This window comes from Muntiacus reevesi, chromosome 13 (assembly GCF_963930625.1).
Source record: "Muntiacus reevesi chromosome 13, mMunRee1.1, whole genome shotgun sequence".
NCBI classification, from domain to species: domain Eukaryota; kingdom Metazoa; phylum Chordata; class Mammalia; order Artiodactyla; family Cervidae; genus Muntiacus; species Muntiacus reevesi.
Genome location: NC_089261.1, coordinates 2,473,952 through 2,480,604, shown reverse-complemented (window position 1 = coordinate 2,480,604; position 6,653 = coordinate 2,473,952). Strand labels below are relative to the sequence as shown.

Here is a 6,653-nt window from a genome sequence, read left to right as displayed (position 1 = left end):
AACAACATTGATTGTATTATTACTAAAATTAAAAGAAAATATGACACCATAAGCAGGAGGGAGAACAAATGATTTGGCAATCATGGCTGCTAAGGCAGCTGACACTGCAAATTGCCAAAATGTATCTGCACACCAGCCATCCATCTTCAAAGATTGGAAACAACTGTAGGGGTTAAACCTCACTTCAGTGTCTTTATTCTTGGAATTCTTAGATCATAAATGAAATATTTAAGAAAGCCCTTTCCCCACCTCTCCAGGAATGCTTCTTGTATCACTGGAAATCCTTAAAAGACTTAAATCTAGACTCTGGATTTATCTAAGCAAATAATTTTAACTGGAATTTGAACTTCATCTTTAATAAATCGAACAATTCTGGGGATTAATAGGTAGTTCCTTAAATGTCCTTGCATTTCATATCTCTGTGTTCCATTCTGGAGGGTCTTACATTTAAGTTCATTTATTTAAGGGTTGTTGGTTTACTGGGAAGTGAGTTATAATCTTATCATCTATCTTGTATGCAACTTCAACTCTGATTTCCATAAATATGTCCAAAATATCAAAATTTTGGGGTACCAATGCAGTAAATCCATTAATCATATGAGAATATTTAATCAAAACAAGGTCCAACCAGACTGATCTTCTTTCCCTTCCTGTAGTTACACCAAACTCTCTATCCCTTGTTTGTAATAATTCTCCAATTTCATTGTCTTGCTCTGTAGGAAAGGGACCAATCCCAGCTCTAGTTGTATAAGCTTTCACAACTCCATACACTTCTCCAGCATTTTAAAGGGGCATATCCAAGTCAGTACAAACACCGCCAACTGTACAGCTCAAAGAGGTTATGAAAGGAGAAATTTCAAAATCAGTATCTAGCAGTTCTGCATTTGCACCTTCTACCAAGATTTTCTTTGATGGTCCATGGAAAGCCTCATATAGGAAGTAAACTCCATATATCTTGCATATACCTTTCCATATAACCCTTGAATTTTTGGAATTCATCTTCAGTGTCTATTTCCAAAGTGGGGTATAGAGATTTGTAGTGGCTAACCAGACCTTGGAACCACTCAGAAAAGCCATCAAAGTCAGAATCAAGATCACAAATCCTAAGTCCACTCTCGTCCTCTTTGGAAGAATGAACGGGGCACATGCCCTTTTTGTGGTACCCCAATTTTTTCCTGCTTGTTCTCCTCTCTGTTGTTCCTGGATACCACCAGCTGTTTGATGAAAATCAAGCACAATATGAGCTCTGGCAGGTATGAGAAGCCTTTGTTCCAGCCTTCCAGACCTTTCCCTTTTTCAATGTTTTTTTTCTACTTTTCAAACAATCCAGCTAGATGAATTACCACATCGTTTCCAATGAATGCAGTAATATTCAGGCTCCACTGAGAGCCGGAATTATTCCACTGGATAATTATTCCACTGGGTAAAAGATTAAGATCACCCTCCACAGAATCTACAACAACTGCTCAGGCCAGCGTTATTTCCTCCCTGGCAGTGGCACAGAGCGTTGGGGTCCTGCACTAGCAGATCCCCCACCTTCCCCTTGCCTTCACTGACCCGCTGCCCACCGAGCACCAGGGTCACCAGGTTCCCTCCAGGCTGCTCCCTGGGGCGGCCTCAGTCGCCTTGGACAAGGAGGATGCCCCCAGGTTGGTCTCGGCAAACACCCTGGGTCCAGAGACACGAGAAGAGCCTGACGGGGTCGGGGGCGGCTGGGAGTGTGTGAAATGGATTGCTCTGTAAATTTAAGTTTGAGAGTCTAGTATAAAATATAACATATATTTGAAAAAATAACATTGGTAACACTGTCAATTTCTTAACCTGATATTCGAATTTTTCTAATTTTCTAATTTTTCATTTTGTGTAGAGTATTTGAATCAATATTTAATGATAGTAGTTTGTAGTATTCCCTTTTCCTGGTTTGGTTGTCTGGTTGTTTCTTTAAACTTGATTGATTGATTGATTGATTGACTGATGGCTGTGCTGGGCCTTCACTGCTCCTGGGCTGTGTTCCTGCTGCGGGGCGGCACGGCCGCTCTTCATTTCACTCACCTGGCTTCTCACTGGGGTGGATTCTCTTGTTGCAGAGCACCTGCTTGGGACGGGGAGCTTCAGCAGTTCTGGTTTCCTGCTGAGTTGCTCTGCAGAATGTGGGAGCTTCCTTTACCTGACACTGAAACCATGTCCCTTTCATCAACAGGCAGATCCGGAAACACAGGAAAACAAGGGAAGTCCTATAAATTTCCCTGTTATGTGTTTTATTTATGGGTTGTATGTAAAACACTTTAACTGCTTTCTCAAAGAGCCACAAATTTTACATCTTTTTCAATGCTTATAAAAATACAAATCAAATGTATGGGAAGCATATAACTCCTGAAATTAGTTAGATATTTACGCTAAATAAGGATCCACTATGTCTCTTTGTGAAATAATTCCACGACAAAATATTCTGTTTCTTCTAAGCATCTTCATCTGTTTACTATTTTCCCTACTAGAACAAATGTTGTACTTTCTTAGAGAACTTAGAATTTCATTCCCTTTTTCTGCAAAGATTTTCCACATGTTATCAGCAGGGGGTGATGTGGGACTGCCCTGGGGTCCTTACACAGCTGCTTAGGGAGCACCACTCAGTCCAAAACCTGGGCTGGGGGCGGGGCCTGTGCTCCTGGAGGGACTCCGCAGTGCGTCCTCTCTGGCTGCAGGGACCCCTGAGCAGGGACCGCGCGGTCTCAGCAGGGCCTTCCTCCAGGGGCTGCCGAGGGGGGAGCCCGTCCCTCGCCTACAGTCTGGGCCTGAGCTGAGCTCCATCCAGTCCCAGGGTCAAGGAGGGGCTGGGTGGGCCCTGGGTGGGCCCCATTTGCATGGCAGCCCATCCTCTCAGAGTCTGGGGGAGAACAGGAGGCCTGGGGCAGCCCAGCGCACTGTGGGGACCAGGGTCCTGTGAGCCCGTGGCCTGGACTCCTCTCCTGCTCCTGCCCCTCTCTCTCTGCACAGGTAGTGGCGGGCCGCGCGCACCAGGGCCCGGTCCCCGCCTGCATCAGCCCCCGGGGCGCAGACTCCGGGAACCTTTCCCGCAGCTCCTGCCCCGTCGCCCCTGTGTCTGTGTCTGCAGGCTCCGTCTCCCAGCCTGTGCTGACTCAGCCCGCCTCCCTGTCCGCGTCTCCCGGAGCATCAGCCAGACTCTCCTGCACCCCGACCAGCGGCTACAGTGGTGGCAGCTTGCCCATAACCTGGTACCAGCAAAAGCCAGGGAGTCCTCCCCGGTACCTCCTGTCCTACAACTCAGACTCCCCAAAGCACCAGGGCTCTGGGTCCCCAGCCGCTTCTCTGGATCCAAAGACGCCTCGGCCAGTGCAGGGCTCCTGCTCGTTTCTGGGCTGCAGCCCGAGGCCGAGGCTGACTATTACTGTGCTGTAGGTTCCCGCAGTGGGTCAGATGACGAAGAAGTGAGATAAAACCCGCTGGGCCACGGACTTTGGCTCTGAGCCTGGTTTCAGTGAGGAGTTTCCATAGAGGGGTTTCCAAGGAAGGCTTCTCTGCACAGAGACCTCTGTGAAGGGAGGGAGGAGACACACAGGATCGTGCTGTGACCCGAGACAGCGCAGGCATCCCAGGAACCCACATACCTGACTCCAGAGCCCACCTGCCCCTCCCTCAACCTCTGGAGTAAATTCCCCAGAGCAGGTGCTGTGTCTTCAGGAGAAACCCTCCAGCGCAGCCCTGCTCCTCCTCATCTCCATCCTCTCGTCCCACAGAGTGTGGGTCCCGGGCTGCAGGGACCGGTCCTCAGCTCAGACGCTGACAGGAGCTCTGGCTCCTGCTCCCTGCTCCCTCCTCGTTTCCACGGTGCTGCTAACAGGTCGGCATCTTCTAAAACTCATGGTCCTCCAGGCTCCTAGTAACTGGATGGAGAAGATATGGGGATTTTTCTTCCTTCAGAATGAACTGAGCCCTCACACAAGGTGAGTCCTGAGGGGTCAGCAGAGAAGGCCCTGGCTGCCTCTCAAGACAGGCTATGCTTTCTTCTGCCTCAGGTTCTCTGTCTATGAATTATCTGATGGCACCTCAACTGCAGAAACATTTTTTCCAGGTCCCACGTCCCACTTCTTTATTGTTTCTGAGATCTAACTGGACAGTCACTCATGGTCCTCCTGTTGCAGAGACCTGGACCATCAGGGCCTGTGGCCTCACTGTGGTGGGGGCGCAGGAAGATGGGGTTGTGGCCGGCCTGCCCTGGGCCTCCTGGGTCTGCAGACCTGCAGCCGTGGGGCTGGGCTCTGTCCATCCCGGTCCTGAAGGGAGGACAGGGAACAGACAGCTGGGAAAGTGAGAGAAGAAACAGCCTGTCATCTTCCTCTTGGAGAATTTTCAAGTCATACACCTTGCATAAATACCTACTACACTTGAAAAACCTTCTGTTTCATGATGAATCTACTCCCAACTATGCATTCATTTTATGTGAAGTCTCAGGGAAAAGCAAAACTAAACAAAAATAGTTCCTGATACTGCTGAAATGCTCCCTGATCATCCATGTGTGATGAACCAGAACCGAACTTGAGAGTCATCCTGGTCCATCTTTATGGGTTTGTTGATAATAAATCATTTCCTCTCTGTTTCCAAATACAAACAGAATCCCGCTGTGCCCAGATACACAGGGTCCCTCACAGGTAGTTGGCAGGATGATGAAGAAGCAGAAGTCCAGCATCTGTGCCCAGGAGACCTTGGGGGGGGGGGTGCTGTCCCACCACTGGACATCACGCTCCTGCTCCCAGCTTTGTGCTCTGCCCTGAACCCTGACACTTAGGGAAGCTTGGTGCCTCCCTTTCTCTGGGGACTGTATCCTGAGAAGCCCGTCATCGCCAGGTACTGGAAGACCCTCCCCAATAGGACATGGCTCTCAGATTCATCACTTGCTCATTTTCTCCTCTTTTCCCTCATAACCTCTCCCAATTACCCTCCCTGGTTCTTTATTTGAGATGATATTGGATAAATATCACTTTTTTCAACACAGACCATGTAAAACCACCCCTATTAATTCTATGGAGTCTAACACATGAACTTGGACTGTATCCACTGAAGATCAGGTAACCGGTCAAAAGGGTTTCTAAGTCCAGCAATGCAGGAGGAAACCCTAAAAAGGATGAGATTCCTATTTATAGCCATAATCTCTTACATCAAGCATTTTAAACAGAAAGGTTATGAAACCAGACTAAAAACATCTTATATATATTGGAGTCACAAATAAACACTGTCAGGATCTGGACATAATCAAGAAAATGACATGTTTTCCCTAAGAACGTCATATTCTCTCAGCGAAGACAGAAATAAGAAGAGAGATGGGCATTTGGGGCTGGGACGCCTCCTGGAGACCCTGCAAACACAACATCAAGCACGTTTCAACCTGGGAGAATCATGGCAGAATCACGATCAGGTATAATCCATGGACACTCTGCGACTTTGAAGCCTTGAATTTGTTTCGAGGCTGTTGTGCTCTGGTAGTGACCCCAGGAGCCAGGCAGCGCAAACTGAGACATCAGAGAATCTGAAATTACAGCAGCGTTCCTATGAGTCGGCAGGTCATTAGTGACCTGGAGAGATCAATGACCAACCACAAACCACACGGAGGGGACTCGTTCTACTGCCCTGGGCGCTGACATCAGGAAGACCCTCCTGCAAGTGTGAGGAAGCCCTTCCAGGGGGCTGTGGTGTGAAGCGCGGGAGGAGGAGTCTGAGTCCAGCAGGGGGCGCTGACGGGCTGGTCCTGAGAGCTCAGGGTCCTGGCCAGGGGGCGGGCACCTCCTCCCCGGGCTCTTGCCCACGCGGGCAGCAGGGTCCTCACTGGAGGGTGACGTTCCTGCACCTGGGCCCCCAGAGGACACGACAGCTCTCAGCTCAGAGCCACGAGCTTGCCTCTCAGCTCCTGCTCCTCTGTCTCGTCCTGGAGGTGATCTGATGTCTAAGCGAAAAGCAATGAACATAGCACAACAGAAACGAACTTGCTTCAAGAAACTCTGCCATTATTTCAATTATCTCTTTCTTATTTCGCTGTATTGGTCCTCATTTTTCAATGTTGTCTAGTGACATATGTGAAAACTGATATTTTGTTTTTAATTCCCTAATAATTTCTTTTCAATGTTTATTAATCTCTTCAATTAAAGAATTTGATAGATATAAAATACCCATTTAATCCAACTGTATCAGCAAATATTTTCATAATAGGAAAAAGATTCAAGACAAGTACTTCTGTGATATGAGTTGACTCTCTCTAGCATGTATAGTGGATAAGGCAGTGGCAACCCACTCCAGTACTCTTGCCTGGAAAATCCCATGGATGGAGGAGCCTGGTAGGCTGCAGTCCATGGGGTTTCTAAGAGTCGGACACGACTGAGAGACTTTACTTTCACTTTTCACTTTCATACATTGGAGAAGGAAATGGCAACCCACTCCAGTGTTCTTGTGTGGAGAATCCCAGGGACGGGGGAGCCTGGTGGGCTGCCATCTCTGGGGTCGCACGGAGTCGGACACGGCTGAAGCAACTTAGCAGCAGCAGCAGCAGCAGCAAGTATAGAGAAAATAAAATAATCATGTGAATTTTATTAAATAGCTCATTTATCAGGGAATGAAACATGAATAACAAATAAAAGCTTTATCTC

At 48.0% G+C, this 6,653-nt stretch overlaps 1 pseudogene; it reads right to left on the bottom strand.

Moving 5' to 3' along the window:
* Positions 1 to 453: 453 nt before the first annotated feature.
* Positions 454 to 2,183, bottom strand: LOC136146031 (adenylosuccinate synthetase isozyme 2-like; annotated as a pseudogene).
* Positions 2,184 to 6,653: the final 4,470 nt, after the last annotated feature.